The sequence below is a fragment of the Oryzias latipes genome, chromosome 1 (genome assembly GCF_053564925.1).
Source record: "Oryzias latipes strain Hd-rR chromosome 1, Olatipes_Hd-rR_3.1".
Lineage (NCBI taxonomy): Eukaryota > Metazoa > Chordata > Actinopteri > Beloniformes > Adrianichthyidae > Oryzias > Oryzias latipes.
In genome coordinates this window covers 3,383,967-3,405,908 of record NC_136237.1, presented here as the reverse complement: position 1 = coordinate 3,405,908, position 21,942 = coordinate 3,383,967, and the positions used below count along the sequence as shown (strand labels likewise).

General features: G+C 42.2%; 47 non-coding genes across 47 annotated transcripts; 20 read left to right on the top strand and 27 right to left on the bottom strand.

The window, feature by feature from the left end:
* The first annotated feature begins 253 nt into the window (after positions 1–253).
* trnag-gcc (transfer RNA glycine (anticodon GCC)) lies at positions 254–324 on the top strand. The gene has a single exon. It is a non-coding gene; the product is annotated as a tRNA-Gly (tRNA).
* A 313-nt stretch (positions 325–637) lies between these two features.
* Positions 638–709, bottom strand: trnae-uuc (transfer RNA glutamic acid (anticodon UUC)). The gene has a single exon. It is a non-coding gene; the product is annotated as a tRNA-Glu (tRNA).
* Positions 710–895: 186 nt separating this feature from the next.
* Positions 896–966, top strand: trnag-ucc (transfer RNA glycine (anticodon UCC)). Its single transcript has one exon. It is a non-coding gene; the product is annotated as a tRNA-Gly (tRNA).
* Positions 967–1,310: 344 nt separating this feature from the next.
* trnae-cuc (transfer RNA glutamic acid (anticodon CUC)) lies at positions 1,311–1,382 on the bottom strand. The gene has a single exon. It is a non-coding gene; the product is annotated as a tRNA-Glu (tRNA).
* Positions 1,383–1,844: 462 nt separating this feature from the next.
* On the top strand, positions 1,845–1,915 carry trnag-gcc (transfer RNA glycine (anticodon GCC)). Its single transcript has one exon. It is a non-coding gene; the product is annotated as a tRNA-Gly (tRNA).
* Positions 1,916–2,228: 313 nt separating this feature from the next.
* trnae-uuc (transfer RNA glutamic acid (anticodon UUC)) lies at positions 2,229–2,300 on the bottom strand. The gene has a single exon. It is a non-coding gene; the product is annotated as a tRNA-Glu (tRNA).
* A 186-nt stretch (positions 2,301–2,486) lies between these two features.
* Positions 2,487–2,557, top strand: trnag-ucc (transfer RNA glycine (anticodon UCC)). The gene has a single exon. It is a non-coding gene; the product is annotated as a tRNA-Gly (tRNA).
* Positions 2,558–2,901: 344 nt separating this feature from the next.
* On the bottom strand, positions 2,902–2,973 carry trnae-cuc (transfer RNA glutamic acid (anticodon CUC)). Its single transcript has one exon. It is a non-coding gene; the product is annotated as a tRNA-Glu (tRNA).
* Positions 2,974–3,435: 462 nt separating this feature from the next.
* On the top strand, positions 3,436–3,506 carry trnag-gcc (transfer RNA glycine (anticodon GCC)). The gene has a single exon. It is a non-coding gene; the product is annotated as a tRNA-Gly (tRNA).
* A 313-nt stretch (positions 3,507–3,819) lies between these two features.
* trnae-uuc (transfer RNA glutamic acid (anticodon UUC)) lies at positions 3,820–3,891 on the bottom strand. The gene has a single exon. It is a non-coding gene; the product is annotated as a tRNA-Glu (tRNA).
* A 193-nt stretch (positions 3,892–4,084) lies between these two features.
* On the top strand, positions 4,085–4,155 carry trnag-ucc (transfer RNA glycine (anticodon UCC)). The gene has a single exon. It is a non-coding gene; the product is annotated as a tRNA-Gly (tRNA).
* Positions 4,156–4,499: 344 nt separating this feature from the next.
* trnae-cuc (transfer RNA glutamic acid (anticodon CUC)) lies at positions 4,500–4,571 on the bottom strand. The gene has a single exon. It is a non-coding gene; the product is annotated as a tRNA-Glu (tRNA).
* A 462-nt stretch (positions 4,572–5,033) lies between these two features.
* trnag-gcc (transfer RNA glycine (anticodon GCC)) lies at positions 5,034–5,104 on the top strand. The gene has a single exon. It is a non-coding gene; the product is annotated as a tRNA-Gly (tRNA).
* Positions 5,105–5,417: 313 nt separating this feature from the next.
* Positions 5,418–5,489, bottom strand: trnae-uuc (transfer RNA glutamic acid (anticodon UUC)). Its single transcript has one exon. It is a non-coding gene; the product is annotated as a tRNA-Glu (tRNA).
* Positions 5,490–5,675: 186 nt separating this feature from the next.
* On the top strand, positions 5,676–5,746 carry trnag-ucc (transfer RNA glycine (anticodon UCC)). Its single transcript has one exon. It is a non-coding gene; the product is annotated as a tRNA-Gly (tRNA).
* Positions 5,747–6,090: 344 nt separating this feature from the next.
* On the bottom strand, positions 6,091–6,162 carry trnae-cuc (transfer RNA glutamic acid (anticodon CUC)). The gene has a single exon. It is a non-coding gene; the product is annotated as a tRNA-Glu (tRNA).
* A 462-nt stretch (positions 6,163–6,624) lies between these two features.
* On the top strand, positions 6,625–6,695 carry trnag-gcc (transfer RNA glycine (anticodon GCC)). The gene has a single exon. It is a non-coding gene; the product is annotated as a tRNA-Gly (tRNA).
* Positions 6,696–7,008: 313 nt separating this feature from the next.
* trnae-uuc (transfer RNA glutamic acid (anticodon UUC)) lies at positions 7,009–7,080 on the bottom strand. Its single transcript has one exon. It is a non-coding gene; the product is annotated as a tRNA-Glu (tRNA).
* Positions 7,081–7,689: 609 nt separating this feature from the next.
* On the bottom strand, positions 7,690–7,761 carry trnae-cuc (transfer RNA glutamic acid (anticodon CUC)). The gene has a single exon. It is a non-coding gene; the product is annotated as a tRNA-Glu (tRNA).
* An 846-nt stretch (positions 7,762–8,607) lies between these two features.
* trnae-uuc (transfer RNA glutamic acid (anticodon UUC)) lies at positions 8,608–8,679 on the bottom strand. Its single transcript has one exon. It is a non-coding gene; the product is annotated as a tRNA-Glu (tRNA).
* A 609-nt stretch (positions 8,680–9,288) lies between these two features.
* trnae-cuc (transfer RNA glutamic acid (anticodon CUC)) lies at positions 9,289–9,360 on the bottom strand. The gene has a single exon. It is a non-coding gene; the product is annotated as a tRNA-Glu (tRNA).
* A 462-nt stretch (positions 9,361–9,822) lies between these two features.
* On the top strand, positions 9,823–9,893 carry trnag-gcc (transfer RNA glycine (anticodon GCC)). Its single transcript has one exon. It is a non-coding gene; the product is annotated as a tRNA-Gly (tRNA).
* Positions 9,894–10,206: 313 nt separating this feature from the next.
* trnae-uuc (transfer RNA glutamic acid (anticodon UUC)) lies at positions 10,207–10,278 on the bottom strand. Its single transcript has one exon. It is a non-coding gene; the product is annotated as a tRNA-Glu (tRNA).
* Positions 10,279–10,887: 609 nt separating this feature from the next.
* trnae-cuc (transfer RNA glutamic acid (anticodon CUC)) lies at positions 10,888–10,959 on the bottom strand. Its single transcript has one exon. It is a non-coding gene; the product is annotated as a tRNA-Glu (tRNA).
* Positions 10,960–11,421: 462 nt separating this feature from the next.
* trnag-gcc (transfer RNA glycine (anticodon GCC)) lies at positions 11,422–11,492 on the top strand. Its single transcript has one exon. It is a non-coding gene; the product is annotated as a tRNA-Gly (tRNA).
* Positions 11,493–11,805: 313 nt separating this feature from the next.
* On the bottom strand, positions 11,806–11,877 carry trnae-uuc (transfer RNA glutamic acid (anticodon UUC)). Its single transcript has one exon. It is a non-coding gene; the product is annotated as a tRNA-Glu (tRNA).
* A 609-nt stretch (positions 11,878–12,486) lies between these two features.
* Positions 12,487–12,558, bottom strand: trnae-cuc (transfer RNA glutamic acid (anticodon CUC)). Its single transcript has one exon. It is a non-coding gene; the product is annotated as a tRNA-Glu (tRNA).
* Positions 12,559–13,020: 462 nt separating this feature from the next.
* On the top strand, positions 13,021–13,091 carry trnag-gcc (transfer RNA glycine (anticodon GCC)). Its single transcript has one exon. It is a non-coding gene; the product is annotated as a tRNA-Gly (tRNA).
* Positions 13,092–13,404: 313 nt separating this feature from the next.
* Positions 13,405–13,476, bottom strand: trnae-uuc (transfer RNA glutamic acid (anticodon UUC)). Its single transcript has one exon. It is a non-coding gene; the product is annotated as a tRNA-Glu (tRNA).
* Positions 13,477–14,085: 609 nt separating this feature from the next.
* trnae-cuc (transfer RNA glutamic acid (anticodon CUC)) lies at positions 14,086–14,157 on the bottom strand. Its single transcript has one exon. It is a non-coding gene; the product is annotated as a tRNA-Glu (tRNA).
* A 462-nt stretch (positions 14,158–14,619) lies between these two features.
* Positions 14,620–14,690, top strand: trnag-gcc (transfer RNA glycine (anticodon GCC)). The gene has a single exon. It is a non-coding gene; the product is annotated as a tRNA-Gly (tRNA).
* A 313-nt stretch (positions 14,691–15,003) lies between these two features.
* On the bottom strand, positions 15,004–15,075 carry trnae-uuc (transfer RNA glutamic acid (anticodon UUC)). The gene has a single exon. It is a non-coding gene; the product is annotated as a tRNA-Glu (tRNA).
* A 193-nt stretch (positions 15,076–15,268) lies between these two features.
* trnag-ucc (transfer RNA glycine (anticodon UCC)) lies at positions 15,269–15,339 on the top strand. The gene has a single exon. It is a non-coding gene; the product is annotated as a tRNA-Gly (tRNA).
* Positions 15,340–15,684: 345 nt separating this feature from the next.
* On the bottom strand, positions 15,685–15,756 carry trnae-cuc (transfer RNA glutamic acid (anticodon CUC)). The gene has a single exon. It is a non-coding gene; the product is annotated as a tRNA-Glu (tRNA).
* Positions 15,757–16,218: 462 nt separating this feature from the next.
* Positions 16,219–16,289, top strand: trnag-gcc (transfer RNA glycine (anticodon GCC)). The gene has a single exon. It is a non-coding gene; the product is annotated as a tRNA-Gly (tRNA).
* Positions 16,290–16,602: 313 nt separating this feature from the next.
* On the bottom strand, positions 16,603–16,674 carry trnae-uuc (transfer RNA glutamic acid (anticodon UUC)). Its single transcript has one exon. It is a non-coding gene; the product is annotated as a tRNA-Glu (tRNA).
* A 609-nt stretch (positions 16,675–17,283) lies between these two features.
* Positions 17,284–17,355, bottom strand: trnae-cuc (transfer RNA glutamic acid (anticodon CUC)). Its single transcript has one exon. It is a non-coding gene; the product is annotated as a tRNA-Glu (tRNA).
* Positions 17,356–17,817: 462 nt separating this feature from the next.
* On the top strand, positions 17,818–17,888 carry trnag-gcc (transfer RNA glycine (anticodon GCC)). Its single transcript has one exon. It is a non-coding gene; the product is annotated as a tRNA-Gly (tRNA).
* Positions 17,889–18,201: 313 nt separating this feature from the next.
* trnae-uuc (transfer RNA glutamic acid (anticodon UUC)) lies at positions 18,202–18,273 on the bottom strand. Its single transcript has one exon. It is a non-coding gene; the product is annotated as a tRNA-Glu (tRNA).
* A 186-nt stretch (positions 18,274–18,459) lies between these two features.
* trnag-ucc (transfer RNA glycine (anticodon UCC)) lies at positions 18,460–18,530 on the top strand. Its single transcript has one exon. It is a non-coding gene; the product is annotated as a tRNA-Gly (tRNA).
* A 344-nt stretch (positions 18,531–18,874) lies between these two features.
* Positions 18,875–18,946, bottom strand: trnae-cuc (transfer RNA glutamic acid (anticodon CUC)). The gene has a single exon. It is a non-coding gene; the product is annotated as a tRNA-Glu (tRNA).
* Positions 18,947–19,408: 462 nt separating this feature from the next.
* trnag-gcc (transfer RNA glycine (anticodon GCC)) lies at positions 19,409–19,479 on the top strand. Its single transcript has one exon. It is a non-coding gene; the product is annotated as a tRNA-Gly (tRNA).
* A 313-nt stretch (positions 19,480–19,792) lies between these two features.
* trnae-uuc (transfer RNA glutamic acid (anticodon UUC)) lies at positions 19,793–19,864 on the bottom strand. The gene has a single exon. It is a non-coding gene; the product is annotated as a tRNA-Glu (tRNA).
* Positions 19,865–20,057: 193 nt separating this feature from the next.
* Positions 20,058–20,128, top strand: trnag-ucc (transfer RNA glycine (anticodon UCC)). The gene has a single exon. It is a non-coding gene; the product is annotated as a tRNA-Gly (tRNA).
* A 344-nt stretch (positions 20,129–20,472) lies between these two features.
* On the bottom strand, positions 20,473–20,544 carry trnae-cuc (transfer RNA glutamic acid (anticodon CUC)). Its single transcript has one exon. It is a non-coding gene; the product is annotated as a tRNA-Glu (tRNA).
* A 462-nt stretch (positions 20,545–21,006) lies between these two features.
* Positions 21,007–21,077, top strand: trnag-gcc (transfer RNA glycine (anticodon GCC)). The gene has a single exon. It is a non-coding gene; the product is annotated as a tRNA-Gly (tRNA).
* A 313-nt stretch (positions 21,078–21,390) lies between these two features.
* trnae-uuc (transfer RNA glutamic acid (anticodon UUC)) lies at positions 21,391–21,462 on the bottom strand. The gene has a single exon. It is a non-coding gene; the product is annotated as a tRNA-Glu (tRNA).
* Between the last annotated feature and the right edge of the window lie 480 nt (positions 21,463–21,942).

Genomic DNA, 21,942 nt, shown 5'->3' with positions numbered 1-21,942 from the left:
TCTACTTTAAAAAGTCAAACAGATGTCCAGATGGATCAGGTAACTCTGCCCCACACATGCTGCTAGTACTCCTGGGCTGATAGTTCAAATGCACATTAATTACTGCATAAACATATACATGGGCAAGTAAATGGCTTGTGCCACTGTGCAACAATGATGGGCTCTTGGACTAGAGGCGGGAACTCTTCCCTGCAGAAATTTGCACAGGCTGGGAGATTCTACCTTTAATGTGGGGGTAGCATCACTTGTGTGGGCATTGGTGGTATAGTGGTAGCATAGCTGCTTGCCATGCAGTTGACCTGGGTTCAATTCCCAGCCAATGCATTGATTGCTGTTTTTGTTATGTTCAGTAACCTTCTTGTGTCAAAGTATTTCATTAAAACATGTAGAGTGTCAACGTAAAAAGCCCAATGTCGATCTATGACAAGGAAAGCTTAGCTCACACTACTGAAATGCTGGCGTTTTCGTCTTGTAAGAGAAATCATTCAATGCTGAGAGATGCTTTCATTCATGGGGTTATCTTCTTTAGGATGTGGTCAACACGCAAGGTTGGTCTCTCTTTGAAAAATGGTTCAGGATGTGTGTCATTGTAGGTTAAACTAGTGTTTCATGCCAGTTTCCTTTTGAACATAGAGGATTCCCTGACCGGGAATTGAACCCGGACCGTGGCGGTGAAAGCGCCAAATCCTAGCCATTAGACCATCAGGGAAATTCTCCTGTGGAAATGCTTCAAGAGAGTTGGCATTGGTGGCATAGGGGATGTCATAGCTGGGCGGGTGAATGGCTTGGGCTACTGTGCAACAATGATGGGTTCTTGGACTGGATGTGGGGACTCTTCCTTGCACAACTTTGCACAGTCTTAGACATTCTAGTTTTAATGTGGTGTCCTTTTGACGCATTGGTGGTATAGTGGTAGCATAGCTGCCTTCCAAGCAGTTGACCTGGGTTCAATTCCCAGCCAATGCATTGATTAGTGTTTTTGAGAATTAAACTTCATGCTAAATATTATTGAAATAAAACCTGTAGAATGTGAAGCTGTAATGTCTAATGTTGATCCAAGACATGGAAAACATAGCCCACACACTACTGAAGTGTCGAATTTTCCATCTTCATGTCTATATTGCCAGAGAAATCATTCAATGCTGAGAAATGTTTGCTTCTCTTGGAATCCCTTGTTTAGAATGTGTTCAAATGACAAGGTTGGTTCAAGTCTTAGATAAGTCTCTATTGAAAAGTGGTTTATAATGTGTGTCATTATGTGCATAGGCTAAACTAGGGTTTCAGGTGAGTTCTCCTTTAAACATGGTGGATTCCCTGACCGGGAATTGAACCCGGACCGTGGCGGTGAGAGCGCCAAATCCTAGCCATTAGACCATCAGGGAAATGCCTGCATGAAGCAAACAACATTTTTAACAGACTACAAGAATAAGCATACGTTGCAAAAGACTGCAATTTTGATGTGGCCTTGTTGTAGATATTTCTGATTTTTGGAACAGTGCCCATTTATTTTTATTGTAGCAAATTTCTTCAGTTTGTTGTGTTGTTCATCTTGCTGCCATTGGGATGTTTGTCTTCTTGACTGCAACATGTGTCTACTTTAAAAAGTCAAACAGATGTCCAGATGGATCAGGTAACTCTGCCCCACACATGCTGCTAGTACTCCTGGGCTGATAGTTCAAATGCACATTAATTACTGCATAAACATATACATGGGCAAGTAAATGGCTTGTGCCACTGTGCAACAATGATGGGCTCTTGGACTAGAGGCGGGAACTCTTCCCTGCAGAAATTTGCACAGGCTGGGAGATTCTACCTTTAATGTGGGGGTAGCATCACTTGTGTGGGCATTGGTGGTATAGTGGTAGCATAGCTGCTTGCCATGCAGTTGACCTGGGTTCAATTCCCAGCCAATGCATTGATTGCTGTTTTTGTTATGTTCAGTAACCTTCTTGTGTCAAAGTATTTCATTAAAACATGTAGAGTGTCAACGTAAAAAGCCCAATGTCGATCTATGACAAGGAAAGCTTAGCTCACACTACTGAAATGCTGGCGTTTTCGTCTTGTAAGAGAAATCATTCAATGCTGAGAGATGCTTTCATTCATGGGGTTATCTTCTTTAGGATGTGGTCAACACGCAAGGTTGGTCTCTCTTTGAAAAATGGTTCAGGATGTGTGTCATTGTAGGTTAAACTAGTGTTTCATGCCAGTTTCCTTTTGAACATAGAGGATTCCCTGACCGGGAATTGAACCCGGACCGTGGCGGTGAAAGCGCCAAATCCTAGCCATTAGACCATCAGGGAAATTCTCCTGTGGAAATGCTTCAAGAGAGTTGGCATTGGTGGCATAGGGGATGTCATAGCTGGGCGGGTGAATGGCTTGGGCTACTGTGCAACAATGATGGGTTCTTGGACTGGATGTGGGGACTCTTCCTTGCACAACTTTGCACAGTCTTAGACATTCTAGTTTTAATGTGGTGTCCTTTTGACGCATTGGTGGTATAGTGGTAGCATAGCTGCCTTCCAAGCAGTTGACCTGGGTTCAATTCCCAGCCAATGCATTGATTAGTGTTTTTGAGAATTAAACTTCATGCTAAATATTATTGAAATAAAACCTGTAGAATGTGAAGCTGTAATGTCTAATGTTGATCCAAGACATGGAAAACATAGCCCACACACTACTGAAGTGTCGAATTTTCCATCTTCATGTCTATATTGCCAGAGAAATCATTCAATGCTGAGAAATGTTTGCTTCTCTTGGAATCCCTTGTTTAGAATGTGTTCAAATGACAAGGTTGGTTCAAGTCTTAGATCAGTCTCTATTGAAAATTGGTTTATAATGTGTGTCATTATGTGCATAGGCTAAACTAGGGTTTCAGGTGAGTTCTCCTTTAAACATGGTGGATTCCCTGACCGGGAATTGAACCCGGACCGTGGCGGTGAGAGCGCCAAATCCTAGCCATTAGACCATCAGGGAAATTCCTGCATGAAGCAAACAACATTTTTAACAGACTACAAGAATTAGCATACGTTGCAAAAGACTGCAATTTTGATGTGGCCTTGTTGTAGATATTTCTGATTTTTGGAACAGTGCCCATTTATTTTTACCGTAGCAAATTTCTTCAGTTTGTTGTGTTGTTCATCTTGCTGCCATTGGGATGTTTGTCTTCTTGACTGCAACATGTGTCTACTTTAAAAAGTCAAACAGATGTCCAGATGGATCAGGTAACTCTGCCCCACACAAGCTGCTAGTACTCCTGGGCTGATAGTTCAAATGCACATTAATTACTGCATAAACATATACATGGGCAAGTAAATGGCTTGTGCCACTGTGCAACAATGATGGGCTCTTGGACTAGAGGCGGGAACTCTTCCCTGCAGAAATTTGCACAGGCTGGGAGATTCTACCTTTAATGTGGGGGTAGCATCACTTGTGTGGGCATTGGTGGTATAGTGGTAGCATAGCTGCTTGCCATGCAGTTGACCTGGGTTCAATTCCCAGCCAATGCATTGATTGCTGTTTTTGTTATGTTCAGTAACCTTCTTGTGTCAAAGTAATTCATTAAAACATGTAGAGTGTCAACGTAAAAAGCCCAATGTCGATCTATGACAAGGAAAGCTTAGCTCACACTACTGAAATGCTGGCGTTTTCGTCTTGTAAGAGAAATCATTCAATGCTGAGAGATGCTTTCATTCATGGGGTTATCTTCTTTAGGATGTGGTCAACATGCAAGGTTGGTCTCTCTTTGAAAAATGGTTCAGGATGTGTGTCATTGTAGGTTAAACTAGTGTTTCATGCCAGTTTCCTTTTGAACATAGAGGATTCCCTGACCGGGAATTGAACCCGGACCGTGGCGGTGAAAGCGCCAAATCCTAGCCATTAGACCATCAGGGAAATTCTCCTGTGGAAATGCTTCAAGAGAGTTGGCATTGGTGGCATAGGGGATGTCATAGCTGGGCGGGTGAATGGCTTGGGCTACTGTGCAACAATGATGGGTTCTTGGACTGGATGTGGGGACTCTTCCTTGCACAACTTTGCACAGTCTTAGACATTCTAGTTTTAAAACAGTGTCCTTTTGACACAGTGGGCATTGGTGGTATAGTGGTAGCATAGCTGCCTTCCAAGCAGTTGACCTGGGTTCAATTCCCAGCCAATTCATTGATTAGTGTTTTTGAGAATTAAACTTCATGCTAAATATTATTGAAATAAAACCTGTAGAATGTCAACCTGTAATGTCTGATGTTGATCCAAGACATGGAAAACATAGCCCACACACTACTGAAGTGTCGAATTTTCCATCTTCATGTCTATATTGCCAGAGAAATCATTCAATGCTGAGAAATGTTTGCTTCTCTTGGAATCCCTTGTTTAGAATGTGTTCAAATGACAAGGTTGGTTCAAGTCTTAGATCAGTCTCTATTGAAAAGTGGTTTATAATGTGTGTCATTATGTGCATAGGCTAAACTAGGGTTTCAGGTGAGTTCTCCTTTAAACATGGTGGATTCCCTGACCAGGAATTGAACCCGGACCGTGGCGGTGAGAGCGCCAAATCCTAGCCATTAGACCATCAGGGAAATTCCTGCATGAAGCAAACAACATTTTTAACAGACTACAAGAATTAGCATACGTTGCAAAAGACTGCAATTTTGATGTGGCCTTCTTGTAGATATTTCTGATTTTTGGAACAGTGCCCATTTATTTTTACCGTAGCAAATTTCTTCAGTTTGTTGTGTTGTTCATCTTGCTGCCATTGGGATGTTTGTCTTCTTGACTGCAACATGTGTCTACTTTAAAAAGTCAAACAGATGTCCAGATGGATCAGGTAACTCTGCCCCACACATGCTGCTAGTACTCCTGGGCTGATAGTTCAAATGCACATTAATTACTGCATAAACATATACATGGGCAAGTAAATGGCTTGTGCCACTGTGCAACAATGATGGGCTCTTGGACTAGAGGCGGGAACTCTTCCCTGCAGAAATTTGCACAGGCTGGGAGATTCTACCTTTAATGTGGGGGTAGCATCACTTGCATGGGCATTGGTGGTATAGTGGTAGCATAGCTGCTTGCCATGCAGTTGACCTGGGTTCAATTCCCAGCCAATGCTTTGATTGCTGTTTTTGTTATGTTCAGTAACCTTCTTGTGTCAAAGTATTTCATTAAAACATGTAGAGTGTCAACGTAAAAAGCCCAATATCGATCTATGACAAGGAAAGCTTAGCTCACAATACTGAAATGCTGGCGTTTTCGTCTTGTAAGAGAAATCATTCAATGCTGAGAGATGCTTTCATTCATTGGGTTATCTTCTTTAGGATGTGGTCAACACGCAAGGTTGGTCTCTCTTTGAAAAATGGTTCAGGATGTGTGTCATTGTAGGTTAAACTAGTGTTTCATGCCAGTTTCCTTTTGAACATAGAGGATTCCCTGACCGGGAATTGAACCCGGACCGTGGCGGTGAAAGCGCCAAATCCTAGCCATTAGACCATCAGGGAAATTCTCCTGTGGAAATGCTTCAAGAGAGTCGGCATTGGTAGCATAGGGGATGTCATAGCTGGGCGGGTGAATGGCTTGGGCTACTGTGCAACAATGATGGGTTCTTGGACTGGATGTGGGGACTCTTCCTTGCACAACTTTGCACAGTCTTAGACATTCTAGTTTTAATGCGGTGTCCTTTTGACGCATTGGTGGTATAGTGGTAGCATAGCTGCCTTCCAAGCAGTTGACCTGGGTTCAATTCCCAGCCAATGCATTGATTAGTGTTTTTGAGAATTAAACTTCATGCTAAATATTATTGAAATAAAACCTGTAGAATGTGAAGCTGTAATGTCTAATGTTGATCCAAGACATGGAAAACATAGCCCACACACTACTGAAGTGTCGAATTTTCCATGTTCATGTCTATATTGCCAGAGAAATCATTCAATGCTGAGAAATGTTTGCTTCTCTTGGAATCCCTTGTTTAGAATGTGTTCAAATGACAAGGTTGGTTCAAGTCTTAGATCAATCTCTATTGAAAATTGGTTTATAATGTGTGTCATTATGTGCATAGGCTAAACTAGGGTTTCAGGTGAGTTCTCCTTTAAACATGGTGGATTCCCTGACCGGGAATTGAACCCGGCCCGTGGCGGTGAGAGCGCCAAATCCTAGCCATTAGACCATCAGGGAAATTCCTGTATGAAGCAAACAACATTTTTAACAGACTACAAGAATTAGCATACGTTGCAAAAGACTGCAATTTTGATGTGGCCTTGTTGTAGATATTTCTGATTTTTGGAACAGTGCCCATTTATTTTTACCGTAGCAAATTTCTTCAGTTTGTTGTGTTGTTCATCTTGCTGCCATTGGGATGTTTGTCTTCTTGACTGCAACATGTGTCTACTTTAAAAAGTCAAACAGATGTCCAGATGGATCAGGTAACTCTGCCCCACACATGCTGCTTGTACTCCTGGGCTGATAGTTCAAATGCACATTAATTACTGCATAAACATATACATGGGCAAGTAAATGGCTTGTGCCACTGTGCTACAATGATGGGCTCTTGGACTAGAGGCGGGAACTCTTCCCTGCAGAAATTTGCACAGGCTGGGAGATTCTACCTTTAATGTGGGTGTAGCATCACTTGTGTGGGCATTGGTGGTATAGTGGTAGCATAGCTGCTTGCCATGCAGTTGACCTGGGTTCAATTCCCAGCCAATGCATTGATTGCTGTTTTTGTTATGTTCAGTAACCTTCTTGTGTCAAAGTAATTCATTAAAACATGTAGAGTGTCAACGTAAAAAGCCCAATGTCGATCTATGACAAGGAAAGCTTAGCTCACACTACTGAAATGCTGGCGTTTTCGTCTTGTAAGAGAAATCATTCAATGCTGAGAGATGCTTTCATTCATGGGGTTATCTTCTTTAGGATGTGGTCAACACGCAAGGTTGGTCTCTCTTTGAAAAATGGTTCAGGATGTGTGTCATTGTAGGTTAAACTAGTGTTTCATGCCAGTTTCCTTTTGAACATAGAGGATTCCCTGACCGGGAATTGAACCCGGACCGTGGCGGTGAAAGCGCCAAATCCTAGCCATTAGACCATCAGGGAAATTCTCCTGTGGAAATGCTTCAAGAGAGTCGGCATTGGTAGCATAGGGGATGTCATAGCTGGGCGGGTGAATGGCTTGGGCTACTGTGCAACAATGATGGGTTCTTGGACTGGATGTGGGGACTCTTCCTTGCACAACTTTGCACAGTCTTAGACATTCTAGTTCTAATGCGGTGTCCTTTTGACACAGTGGGCATTGGCGGTATAGTGGTAGCATAGCTGCCTTCCAAGCAGTTGACCTGTGTTCAATTCCCAGCCAATGCATTGATTAGTGTTTTTGAGAATTAAACTTCATGCTAAATATTATTGAAATAAAACCTGTAAAATGTCAACCTGTAATGTCTAATGTTGATCCAAGACATGGAAAACATAGCCCACACACTACTGAAGTGTCGAATTTTCCATCTTCATGTCTATATTGCCAGAGAAATCATTCAAATGCTGAGAAATATTTGCTTCTCTTGGAATCCCTTGTTTAGAATGTGTTCAAATGACAAGGTTGGTTCAAGTCTTAGATAAGTCTCTATTGAAAAGTGGTTTATAATGTGTGTCATTATGTGCATAGGCTAAACTAGGGTTTCAGGTGAGTTCTCCTTTAAACATGGTGGATTCCCTGACCGGGAATTGAACCCGGACCGTGGCGGTGAGAGCGCCAAATCCTAGCCATTAGACCATCAGGGAAATTCCTGCATGAAGCAAACAACATTTTTAACAGACTACAAGAATTAGCATACGTTGCAAAAGACTGCAATTTTGATGTGGCCTTCTTGTAGATATTTCTGATTTTTGGAACAGTGCCCATTTATTTTTACCGTAGCAAATTTCTTCAGTTTGTTGTGTTGTTCATCTTGCTGCCATTGGGATGTTTGTCTTCTTGACTGCAACATGTGTCTACTTTAAAAAGTCAAACAGATGTCCATATGGATCAGGTAACTCTGCCCCACACATGCTGCTAGTACTCCTGGGCTGATAGTTCAAATGCACATTAATTACTGCATAAACATATACATGGGCAAGTAAATGGCTTGTGCCACTGTGCAACAATGATGGGCTCTTGGACTAGAGGCGGGAACTCTTCCCTGCAGAAATTTGCACAGGCTGGGAGATTCTACCTTTAATGTGGGGGTAGCATCACTTGTGTGGGCATTGGTGTTATAGTGGTAGCATAGCTGCTTGCCATGCAGTTGACCTGGGTTCAATTCCCAGCCAATGCATTGATTGCTGTTTTTGTTATGTTCAGTAACCTTCTTGTGTCAAAGTATTTCATTAAAACATGTAGAGTGTCAACGTAAAAAGCCCAATGTCGATCTATGACAAGGAAAGCTTAGCTCACACTACTGAAATGCTGGCGTTTTCGTCTTGTAAGAGAAATCATTCAATGCTGAGAGATGCTTTCATTCATGGGGTTATCTTCTTTAGGATGTGGTCAACACGCAAGGTTGGTCTCTCTTTGAAAAATGGTTCAGGATGTGTGTCATTGTAGGTTAAACTAGTGTTTCATGCCAGTTTCCTTTTGAACATAGAGGATTCCCTGACCGGGAATTGAACCCGGACCGTGGCGGTGAAAGCGCCAAATCCTAGCCATTAGACCATCAGGGAAATTCTCCTGTGGAAATGCTTCAAGAGAGTCGGCATTGGTAGCATAGGGGATGTCATAGCTGGGCGGGTGAATGGCTTGGGCTACTGTGCAACAATGATGGGTTCTTGGACTGGATGTGGGGACTCTTCCTTGCACAACTTTGCACAGTCTTAGACATTCTAGTTCTAATGCGGTGTCCTTTTGACACAGTGGGCATTGGCGGTATAGTGGTAGCATAGCTGCCTTCCAAGCAGTTGACCTGTGTTCAATTCCCAGCCAATGCATTGATTAGTGTTTTTGAGAATTAAACTTCATGCTAAATATTATTGAAATAAAACCTGTAAAATGTCAACCTGTAATGTCTAATGTTGATCCAAGACATGGAAAACATAGCCCACACACTACTGAAGTGTCGAATTTTCCATCTTCATGTCTATATTGCCAGAGAAATCATTCAAATGCTGAGAAATATTTGCTTCTCTTGGAATCCCTTGTTTAGAATGTGTTCAAATGACAAGGTTGGTTCAAGTCTTAGATAAGTCTCTATTGAAAAGTGGTTTATAATGTGTGTCATTATGTGCATAGGCTAAACTAGGGTTTCAGGTGAGTTCTCCTTTAAACATGGTGGATTCCCTGACCGGGAATTAAACCCGGACCGTGGCGGTGAGAGCGCCAAATCCTAGCCATTAGACCATCAGGGAAATTCCTGCATGAAGCAAACAACATTTTTAACAGACTACAAGAATTAGCATACGTTGCAAAAGACTGCAATTTTGATGTGGCCTTCTTGTAGATATTTCTGATTTTTGGAACAGTGCCCATTTATTTTTACCGTAGCAAATTTCTTCAGTTTGTTGTGTTGTTCATCTTGCTGCCATTGGGATGTTTGTCTTCTTGACTGCAACATGTGTCTACTTTAAAAAGTCAAACAGATGTCCAGATGGATCAGGTAACTCTGCCCCACACATGCTGCTAGTACTCCTGGGCTGATAGTTCAAATGCACATTAATTACTGCATAAACATATACATGGGCAAGTAAATGGCTTGTGCCACTGTGCAACAATGATGGGCTCTTGGACTAGAGGCGGGAACTCTTCCCTGCAGAAATTTGCACAGGCTGGGAGATTCTACCTTTAATGTGGGGGTAGCATCACTTGTGTGGGCATTGGTGGTATAGTGGTAGCATAGCTGCTTGCCATGCAGTTGACCTGGGTTCAATTCCCAGCCAATGCATTGATTGCTGTTTTTGTTATGTTCAGTAACCTTCTTGTGTCAAAGTATTTCATTAAAACATGTAGAGTGTCAACGTAAAAAGCCCAATGTCGATCTATGACAAGGAAAGCTTAGCTCACACTACTGAAATGCTGGCGTTTTCGTCTTGTAAGAGAAATCATTCAATGCTGAGAGATGCTTTCATTCATGGGGTTATCTTCTTTAGGATGTGGTCAACACGCAAGGTTGGTCTCTCTTTGAAAAATGGTTCAGGATGTGTGTCATTGTAGGTTAAACTAGTGTTTCATGCCAGTTTCCTTTTGAACATAGAGGATTCCCTGACCGGGAATTGAACCCGGACCGTGGCGGTGAAAGCGCCAAATCCTAGCCATTAGACCATCAGGGAAATTCTCCTGTGGAAATGCTTCAAGAGAGTCGGCATTGGTAGCATAGGGGATGTCATAGCTGGGCGGGTGAATGGCTTGGGCTACTGTGCAACAATGATGGGTTCTTGGACTGGATGTGGGGACTCTTCCTTGCACAACTTTGCACAGTCTTAGACATTCTAGTTCTAATGCGGTGTCCTTTTGACACAGTGGGCATTGGCGGTATAGTGGTAGCATAGCTGCCTTCCAAGCAGTTGACCTGTGTTCAATTCCCAGCCAATGCATTGATTAGTGTTTTTGAGAATTAAACTTCATGCTAAATATTATTGAAATAAAACCTGTAAAATGTCAACCTGTAATGTCTAATGTTGATCCAAGACATGGAAAACATAGCCCACACACTACTGAAGTGTCGAATTTTCCATCTTCATGTCTATATTGCCAGAGAAATCATTCAAATGCTGAGAAATATTTGCTTCTCTTGGAATCCCTTGTTTAGAATGTGTTCAAATGACAAGGTTGGTTCAAGTCTTAGATAAGTCTCTATTGAAAAGTGGTTTATAATGTGTGTCATTATGTGCATAGGCTAAACTAGGGTTTCAGGTGAGTTCTCCTTTAAACATGGTGGATTCCCTGACCGGGAATTGAACCCGGACCGTGGCGGTGAGAGCGCCAAATCCTAGCCATTAGACCATCAGGGAAATTCCTGCATGAAGCAAACAACATTTTTAACAGACTACAAGAATTAGCATACGTTGCAAAAGACTGCAATTTTGATGTGGCCTTCTTGTAGATATTTCTGATTTTTGGAACAGTGCCCATTTATTTTTACCGTAGCAAATTTCTTCAGTTTGTTGTGTTGTTCATCTTGCTGCCATTGGGATGTTTGTCTTCTTGACTGCAACATGTGTCTACTTTAAAATGTCAAACAGATGTCCAGATGGATCAGGTAACTCTGCCCCACACATGCTGCTAGTACTCCTGGGCTGATAGTTCAAATGCACATTAATTACTGCATAAACATATACATGGGCAAGTAAATGGCTTGTGCCACTGTGCAACAATGATGGGCTCTTGGACTAGAGGCGGGAACTCTTCCCTGCAGAAATTTGCACAGGCTGGGAGATTCTACCTTTAATGTGGGGGTAGCATCACTTGTGTGGGCATTGGTGGTATAGTGGTAGCATAGCTGCTTGCCATGCAGTTGACCTGGGTTCAATTCCCAGCCAATGCATTAATTGCTGTTTTTGTTATGTTCAGTAACCTTCTTGTGTCAAAGTATTTCATTAAAACATGTAGAGTGTCAACGTAAAAAGCCCAATGTCGATCTATGACAAGGAAAGCTTAGCTCACACTACTGAAATGCTGGCGTTTTCGTCTTGTAAGAGAAATCATTCAATGCTGAGAGATGCTTTCATTCATGGGGTTATCTTCTTTAGGATGTGGTCAACACGCAAGGTTGGTCTCTCTTTGAAAAATGGTTCAGGATGTGTGTCATTGTAGGTTAAACTAGTGTTTCATGCCAGTTTCCTTTTGAACATAGAGGATTCCCTGACCGGGAATTGAACCCGGACCGTGGCGGTGAAAGCGCCAAATCCTAGCCATTAGACCATCAGGGAAATTCTCCTGTGGAAATGCTTCAAGAGAGTCGGCATTGGTAGCATAGGGGATGTCATAGCTGGGCGGGTGAATGGCTTGGGCTACTGTGCAACAATGATGGGTTCTTGGACTGGATGTGGGGACTCTTCCTTGCACAACTTTGCACAGTCTTAGACATTCTAGTTCTAATGCGGTGTCCTTTTGACACAGTGGGCATTGGCGGTATAGTGGTAGCATAGCTGCCTTCCAAGCAGTTGACCTGTGTTCAATTCCCAGCCAATGCATTGATTAGTGTTTTTGAGAATTAAACTTCATGCTAAATATTATTGAAATAAAACCTGTAAAATGTCAACCTGTAATGTCTAATGTTGATCCAAGACATGGAAAACATAGCCCACACACTACTGAAGTGTCGAATTTTCCATCTTCATGTCTATATTGCCAGAGAAATCATTCAAATGCTGAGAAATATTTGCTTCTCTTGGAATCCCTTGTTTAGAATGTGTTCAAATGACAAGGTTGGTTCAAGTCTTAGATAAGTCTCTATTGAAAAGTGGTTTATAATGTGTGTCATTATGTGCATAGGCTAAACTAGGGTTTCAGGTGAGTTCTCCTTTAAACATGGTGGATTCCCTGACCGGGAATTGAACCCGGACCGTGGCGGTGAGAGCGCCAAATCCTAGCCATTAGACCATCAGGGAAATTCCTGCATGAAGCAAACAACATTTTTAACAGACTACAAGAATTAGCATACGTTGCAAAAGACTGCAATTTTGATGTGGCCTTCTTGTAGATATTTCTGATTTTTGGAACAGTGCCCATTTATTTTTACCGTAGCAAATTTCTTCAGTTTGTTGTGTTGTTCATCTTGCTGCCATTGGGATGTTTGTCTTCTTGACTGCAACATGTGTCTACTTTAAAAAGTCAAACAGATGTCCAGATGGATCAGGTAACTCTGCCCCACACATGCTGCTAGTACTCCTGGGCTGATAGTTCAAATGCACATTAATTACTGCATAAACATATACATGGGCAAGTAAATGGCTTGTGCCACTGTGCAACAATGATGGGCTCTTGGACTAGAGGCGGGAACTCTTCCCTGCAGAAATTTGCACAGGCTGGGAGATTCTACCTTTAATGTGGGGGTAGCATCACTTGTGTGGGCATTGGTGGTATAGTGGTAGCATAGCTGCTTGCCATGCAGTTGACCTGGGTTCAATTCCCAGCCAATGCATTGATTGCTGTTTTTGTTATGTTCAGTAACCTTCTTGTGTCAAAGTAATTCATTAAAACATGTAGAGTGTCAACGTAAAAAGCCCAATGTCGATCTATGACAAGGAAAGCTTAGCTCACACTACTGAAATGCTGGCGTTTTCGTCTTGTAAGAGAAATCATTCAATGCTGAGAGATGCTTTCATTCATGGGGTTATCTTCTTTAGGATGTGGTCAACACGCAAGGTTGGTCTCTCTTTGAAAAATGGTTCAGGATGTGTGTCATTGTAGGTTAAACTAGTGTTTCATGCCAGTTTCCTTTTGAACATAGAGGATTCCCTGACCGGGAATTGAACCCGGACCGTGGCGGTGAAAGCGCCAAATCCTAGCCATTAGACCATCAGGGAAATTCTCCTGTGGAAATGCTTCAAGAGAGTTGGCATTTGTGGCATAGGGGATGTCATAGCTGGGCGGGTGAATGGCTTGGGCTACTGTGCAACAATGATGGGTTCTTGGACTGGATGTGGGGACTCTTCCTTGCACAACTTTGCACAGTCTTAGACATTCTAGTTCTAATGCGGTGTCCTTTTGACACAGTGGGCATTGGCGGTATAGTGGTAGCATAGCTGCCTTCCAAGCAGTTGACCTGTGTTCAATTCCCAGCCAATGCATTGATTAGTGTTTTTGAGAATTAAACTTCATGCTAAATATTATTGAAATAAAACCTGTAAAATGTCAACCTGTAATGTCTAATGTTGATCCAAGACATGGAAAACATAGCCCACACACTACTGAAGTGTCGAATTTTCCATCTTCATGTCTATATTGCCAGAGAAATCATTCAAATGCTGAGAAATATTTGCTTCTCTTGGAATCCCTTGTTTAGAATGTGTTCAAATGACAAGGTTGGTTCAAGTCTTAGATAAGTCTCTATTGAAAAGTGGTTTATAATGTGTGTCATTATGTGCATAGGCTAAACTAGGGTTTCAGGTGAGTTCTCCTTTAAACATGGTGGATTCCCTGACCGGGAATTGAACCCAGACCGTGGCGGTGAGAGCGCCAAATCCTAGCCATTAGACCATCAGGGAAATTCCTGCATGAAGCAAACAACATTTTTAACAGACTACAAGAATTAGCATACGTTGCAAAAGACTGCAATTTTGATGTGGCCTTCTTGTAGATATTTCTGATTTTTGGAACAGTGCCCATTTATTTTTACCGTAGCAAATTTCTTCAGTTTGTTGTGTTGTTCATCTTGCTGCCATTGGGATGTTTGTCTTCTTGACTGCAACATGTGTCTACTTTAAAAAGTCAAACAGATGTCCAGATGGATCAGGTAACTCTGCCCCACACATGCTGCTAGTACTCCTGGGCTGATAGTTCAAATGCACATTAATTACTGCATAAACATATACATGGGCAAGTAAATGGCTTGTGCCACTGTGCAACAATGATGGGCTCTTGGACTAGAGGCGGGAACTCTTCCCTGCAGAAATTTGCACAGGCTGGGAGATTCTACCTTTAATGTGGGGGTAGCATCACTTGTGTGGGCATTGGTGGTATAGTGGTAGCATAGCTGCTTGCCATGCAGTTGACCTGGGTTCAATTCCCAGCCAATGCATTGATTGCTGTTTTTGTTATGTTCAGTAACCTTCTTGTGTCAAAGTATTTCATTAAAACATGTAGAGTGTCAACGTAAAAAGCCCAATGTCGATCTATGACAAGGAAAGCTTAGCTCACACTACTGAAATGCTGGCGTTTTCGTCTTGTAAGAGAAATCATTCAATGCTGAGAGATGCTTTCATTCATGGGGTTATCTTCTTTAGGATGTGGTCAACACGCAAGGTTGGTCTCTCTTTGAAAAATGGTTCAGGATGTGTGTCATTGTAGGTTAAACTAGTGTTTCATGCCAGTTTCCTTTTGAACATAGAGGATTCCCTGACCGGGAATTGAACCCGGACCGTGGCGGTGAAAGCGCCAAATCCTAGCCATTAGACCATCAGGGAAATTCTCCTGTGGAAATGCTTCAAGAGAGTCGGCATTGGTAGCATAGGGGATGTCATAGCTGGGCGGGTGAATGGCTTGGGCTACTGTGCAACAATGATGGGTTCTTGGACTGGATGTGGGGACTCTTCCTTGCACAACTTTGCACAGTCTTAGACATTCTAGTTCTAATGCGGTGTCCTTTTGACACAGTGGGCATTGGCGGTATAGTGGTAGCATAGCTGCCTTCCAAGCAGTTGACCTGGGTTCAATTCCCAGCCAATGCATTGATTAGTGTTTTTGAGAATTAAACTTCATGCTAAATATTATTGAAATAAAACCTGTAAAATGTCAACCTGTAATGTCTAATGTTGATCCAAGACATGGAAAACATAGCCCACACACTACTGAAGTGTCGAATTTTCCATCTTCATGTCTATATTGCCAGAGAAATCATTCAAATGCTGAGAAATATTTGCTTCTCTTGGAATCCCTTGTTTAGAATGTGTTCAAATGACAAGGTTGGTTCAAGTCTTAGATAAGTCTCTATTGAAAAGTGGTTTATAATGTGTGTCATTATGTGCATAGGCTAAACTAGGGTTTCAGGTGAGTTCTCCTTTAAACATGGTGGATTCCCTGACCGGGAATTGAACCCGGACCGTGGCGGTGAGAGCGCCAAATCCTAGCCATTAGACCATCAGGGAAATTCCTGCATGAAGCAAACAACATTTTTAACAGACTACAAGAATTAGCATACGTTGCAAAAGACTGCAATTTTGATGTGGCCTTCTTGTAGATATTTCTGATTTTTGGAACAGTGCCCATTTATTTTTACCGTAGCAAATTTCTTCAGTTTGTTGTGTTGTTCATCTTGCTGCCATTGGGATGTTTGTCTTCTTGACTGCAACATGTGTCTACTTTAAAAAGTCAAACAGATGTCCAGATGGATCAGGTAACTCTGCCCCACACATGCTGCTAGTACTCCTGGGCTGATAGTTCAAATGCACATTAATTACTGCATAAACATATACATGGGCAAGTAAATGGCTTGTGCCACTGTGCAACAATGATGGGCTCTTGGACTAGAGGCGGGAACTCTTCCCTGCAGAAATTTGCACAGGCTGGGAGATTCTACCTTTAATGTGGGGGTAGCATCACTTGTGTGGGCATTGGTGGTATAGTGGTAGCATAGCTGCTTGCCATGCAGTTGACCTGGGTTCAATTCCCAGCCAATGCATTGATTGCTGTTTTTGTTATGTTCAGTAACCTTCTTGTGTCAAAGTATTTCATTAAAACATGTAGAGTGTCAACGTAAAAAGCCCAATGTCGATCTATGACAAGGAAAGCTTAGCTCACACTACTGAAATGCTGGCGTTTTCGTCTTGTAAGAGAAATCATTCAATGCTGAGAGATGCTTTCATTCATGGGGTTATCTTCTTTAGGATGTGGTCAACACGCAAGGTTGGTCTCTCTTTGAAAAATGGTTCAGGATGTGTGTCATTGTAGGTTAAACTAGTGTTTCATGCCAGTTTCCTTTTGAACATAGAGGATTCCCTGACCGGGAATTGAACCCGGACCGTGGCGGTGAAAGCGCCAAATCCTAGCCATTAGACCATCAGGGAAATTCTCCTGTGGAAATGCTTCAAGAGAGTCGGCATTGGTAGCATAGGGGATGTCATAGCTGGGCGGGTGAATGGCTTGGGCTACTGTGCAACAATGATGGGTTCTTGGACTGGATGTGGGGACTCTTCCTTGCACAACTTTGCACAGTCTTAGACATTCTAGTTCTAATGCGGTGTCCTTTTGACACAGTGGGCATTGGCGGTATAGTGGTAGCATAGCTGCCTTCCAAGCAGTTGACCTGTGTTCAATTCCCAGCCAATGCATTGATTAGTGTTTTTGAGAATTAAACTTCATGCTAAATATTATTGAAATAAAACCTGTAAAATGTCAACCTGTAATGTCTAATGTTGATCCAAGACATGGAAAACATAGCCCACACACTACTGAAGTGTCGAATTTTCCATCTTCATGTCTATATTGCCAGAGAAATCATTCAAATGCTGAGAAATATTTGCTTCTCTTGGAATCCCTTGTTTAGAATGTGTTCAAATGACAAGGTTGGTTCAAGTCTTAGATAAGTCTCTATTGAAAAGTGGTTTATAATGTGTGTCATTATGTGCATAGGCTAAACTAGGGTTTCAGGTGAGTTCTCCTTTAAACATGGTGGATTCCCTGACCGGGAATTAAACCCGGACCGTGGCGGTGAGAGCGCCAAATCCTAGCCATTAGACCATCAGGGAAATTCCTGCATGAAGCAAACAACATTTTTAACAGACTACAAGAATTAGCATACGTTGCAAAAGACTGCAATTTTGATGTGGCCTTCTTGTAGATATTTCTGATTTTTGGAACAGTGCCCATTTATTTTTACCGTAGCAAATTTCTTCAGTTTGTTGTGTTGTTCATCTTGCTGCCATTGGGATGTTTGTCTTCTTGACTGCAACATGTGTCTACTTTAAAAAGTCAAACAGATGTCCAGATGGATCAGGTAACTCTGCCCCACACATGCTGCTAGTACTCCTGGGCTGATAGTTCAAATGCACATTAATTACTGCATAAACATATACATGGGCAAGTAAATGGCTTGTGCCACTGTGCAACAATGATGGGCTCTTGGACTAGAGGCGGGAACTCTTCCCTGCAGAAATTTGCACAGGCTGGGAGATTCTACCTTTAATGTGGGGGTAGCATCACTTGTGTGGGCATTGGTGGTATAGTGGTAGCATAGCTGCTTGCCATGCAGTTGACCTGGGTTCAATTCCCAGCCAATGCATTGATTGCTGTTTTTGTTATGTTCAGTAACCTTCTTGTGTCAAAGTATTTCATTAAAACATGTAGAGTGTCAACGTAAAAAGCCCAATGTCGATCTATGACAAGGAAAGCTTAGCTCACACTACTGAAATGCTGGCGTTTTCGTCTTGTAAGAGAAATCATTCAATGCTGAGAGATGCTTTCATTCATGGGGTTATCTTCTTTAGGATGTGGTCAACACGCAAGGTTGGTCTCTCTTTGAAAAATGGTTCAGGATGTGTGTCATTGTAGGTTAAACTAGTGTTTCATGCCAGTTTCCTTTTGAACATAGAGGATTCCCTGACCGGGAATTGAACCCGGACCGTGGCGGTGAAAGCGCCAAATCCTAGCCATTAGACCATCAGGGAAATTCTCCTGTGGAAATGCTTCCAGAGAGTCGGCATTGGTAGCATAGGGGATGTCATAGCTGGGCGGGTGAATGGCTTGGGCTACTGTGCAACAATGATGGGTTCTTGGACTGGATGTGGGGACTCTTCCTTGCACAACTTTGCACAGTCTTAGACATTCTAGTTTTAATGCGGTGTCCTTTTGACGCATTGGTGGTATAGTGGTAGCATAGCTGCCTTCCAAGCAGTTGACCTGGGTTCAATTCCCAGCCAATGCATTGATTAGTGTTTTTGAGAATTAAACTTCATGCTAAATATTATTGAAATAAAACCTGTAGAATGTGAAGCTGTAATGTCTAATGTTGATCCAAGACATGGAAAACATAGCCCACACACTACTGAAGTGTCGAATTTTCCATCTTCATGTCTATATTGCCAGAGAAATCATTCAATGCTGAGAAATGTTTGCTTCTCTTGGAATCCCTTGTTTAGAATGTGTTCAAATGACAAGGTTGGTTCAAGTCTTAGATCAATCTCTATTGAAAATTGGTTTATAATGTGTGTCATTATGTGCATAGGCTAAACTAGGGTTTCAGGTGAGTTCTCCTTTAAACATGGTGGATTCCCTGACCGGGAATTGAACCCGGACCGTGGCGGTGAGAGCGCCAAATCCTAGCCATTAGACCATCAGGGAAATTCCTGTATGAAGCAAACAACATTTTTAACAGACTACAAGAATTAGCATACGTTGCAAAAGACTGCAATTTTGATGTGGCCTTCTTGTAGATATTTCTGATTTTTGGAACAGTGCCCATTTATTTTTACCGTAGCAAATTTCTTCAGTTTGTTGTGTTGTTCATCTTGCTGCCATTGGGATGTTTGTCTTCTTGACTGCAACATGTGTCTACTTTAAAAAGTCAAACAGATGTCCAGATGGATCAGGTAACTCTGCCCCACACATGCTGCTAGTACTCCTGGGCTGATAGTTCAAATGCACATTAATTACTGCATAAACATATACATGGGCAAGTAAATGGCTTGTGCCACTGTGCAACAATGATGGGCTCTTGGACTAGAGGCGGGAACTCTTCCCTGCAGAAATTTGCACAGGCTGGGAGATTCTACCTTTAATGTGGGTGTAGCATCACTTGTGTGGGCATTGGTGGTATAGTGGTAGCATAGCTGCTTGCCATGCAGTTGACCTGGGTTCAATTCCCAGCCAATGCATTGATTGCTGTTTTTGTTATGTTCAGTAACCTTCTTGTGTCAAAGTAATTCATTAAAACATGTAGAGTGTCAACGTAAAAAGCCCAATGTCGATCTATGACAAGGAAAGCTTAGCTCACACTACTGAAATGCTGGCGTTTTCGTCTTGTAAGAGAAATCATTCAATGCTGAGAGATGCTTTCATTCATGGGGTTATCTTCTTTAGGATGTGGTCAACACGCAAGGTTGGTCTCTCTTTGAAAAATGGTTCAGGATGTGTGTCATTGTAGGTTAAACTAGTGTTTCATGCCAGTTTCCTTTTGAACATAGAGGATTCCCTGACCGGGAATTGAACCCGGACCGTGGCGGTGAAAGCGCCAAATCCTAGCCATTAGACCATCAGGGAAATTCTCCTGTGGAAATGCTTCAAGAGAGTCGGCATTGGTAGCATAGGGGATGTCATAGCTGGGCGGGTGAATGGCTTGGGCTACTGTGCAACAATGATGGGTTCTTGGACTGGATGTGGGGACTCTTCCTTGCACAACTTTGCACAGTCTTAGACATTCTAGTTTTAATGCCGTGTCCTTTTGACACAGTGGGCATTGGTGGTATAGTGGTAGCATAGCTGCCTTCCAAGCAGTTGACCTGGGTTCAATTCCCAGCCAATGCATTGATTAGTGTTTTTGAGAATTAAACTTCATGCTAAATATTATTGAAATAAAACCTGTAGAATGAAAACCTGTAATGTCTAATGTTGATCCAAGACATGGAAAACATAGCCCACACACTACTGAAGTGTCGAATTTTCCATCTTCATGTCTATATTGCCAGAGAAATCATTCAATGCTGAGAAATGTTTGCTTCTCTTGGAATCCCTTGTTTAGAATGTGTTCAAATGACAAGGTTGGTTCAAGTCTTAGATAAGTCTCTATTGAAAAGTGGTTTATAATGTGTGTCATTATGTGCATAGGCTTAACTAGGGTTTCAGGTGAGTTCTCCTTTAAACATGGTGGATTCCCTGACCGGGAATTGAACCCGGACCGTGGCGGTGAGAGCGCCAAATCCTAGCCATTAGACCATCAGGGAAATTCCTGCATGAAGCAAACAACATTTTTAACAGACTACAAGAATTAGCATACGTTGCAAAAGACTGCAATTTTGATGTGGCCTTGTTGTAGATATTTCTGATTTTTTGAACAGTGCCCATTTATTTTTACCGTAGCAAATTTCTTCAGTTTGTTGTGTTGTTCATCTTGCTGCCATTGGGATGTTTGTCTTCTTGACTGCAACATGTGTCTACTTTAAAAAGTCAAACAGATGTCCAGATGGATCAGGTAACTCTGCCCCACACATGCTGCTAGTACTCCTGGGCTGATAGTTCAAATGCACATTAATTACTGCATAAACATATACATGGGCAAGTAAATGGCTTGTGCCACTGTGCAACAATGATGGGCTCTTGGACTAGAGGCGGGAACTCTTCCCTGCAGAAATTTGCACAGGCTGGGAGATTCTACCTTTAATGTGGGGGTAGCATCACTTGTGTGGGCATTGGTGGTATAGTGGTAGCATAGCTGCTTGCCATGCAGTTGACCTGGGTTCAATTCCCAGCCAATGCATTGATTGCTGTTTTTGTTATGTTCAGTAACCTTCTTGTGTCAAAGTATTTCATTAAAACATGTAGAGTGTCAACGTAAAAAGCCCAATGTCGATCTATGACAAGGAAAGCTTAGCTCACACTACTGAAATGCTGGCGTTTTCGTCTTGTAAGAGAAATCATTCAATGCTGAGAGATGCTTTCATTCATGGGGTTATCTTCTTTAGGATGTGGTCAACACGCAAGGTTGGTCTCTCTTTGAAAAATTGTTCAGGATGTGTGTCATTGTAGGTTAAACTAGTGTTTCATGCCAGTTTCCTTTTGAACATAGAGGATTCCCTGACCGGGAATTGAACCCGGACCGTGGCGGTGAAAGCGCCAAATCCTAGCCATTAGACCATCAGGGAAATTCTCCTGTGGAAATGCTTCAAGAGAGTTGGCATTGGTTGCATAGGGGATGTCATAGCTGGGCGGGTGAATGGCTTGGGCTACTGTGCAACAATGATGGGTTCTTGGACTGGATGTGGGGACTCTTCCTTGCACAACTTTGCACAGTCTTAGACATTCTAGTTCTAATGCAGTGTCCTTTTGACACAGTGGGCATTGGTGGTATAGTGGTAGCATAGCTGCCTTCCAAGCAGTTGACCTGTGTTCAATTCCCAGCCAATTCATTGATTAGTGTCTTTGAGAATTAAACTTCATGCTAAATATTATTGAAATAAAACCTGTAGAATGAAAACCTGTAATGTCTAATGTTGATCCAAGACATGGAAAACATAGCGCACACACTACTGAAGTGTCGAATTTTCCATCTTCATGTCTATATTGCCAGAGAAATCATTCAATGCTGAGAAATGTTTGCTTCTCTTGGAATCCCTTGTTTAGAA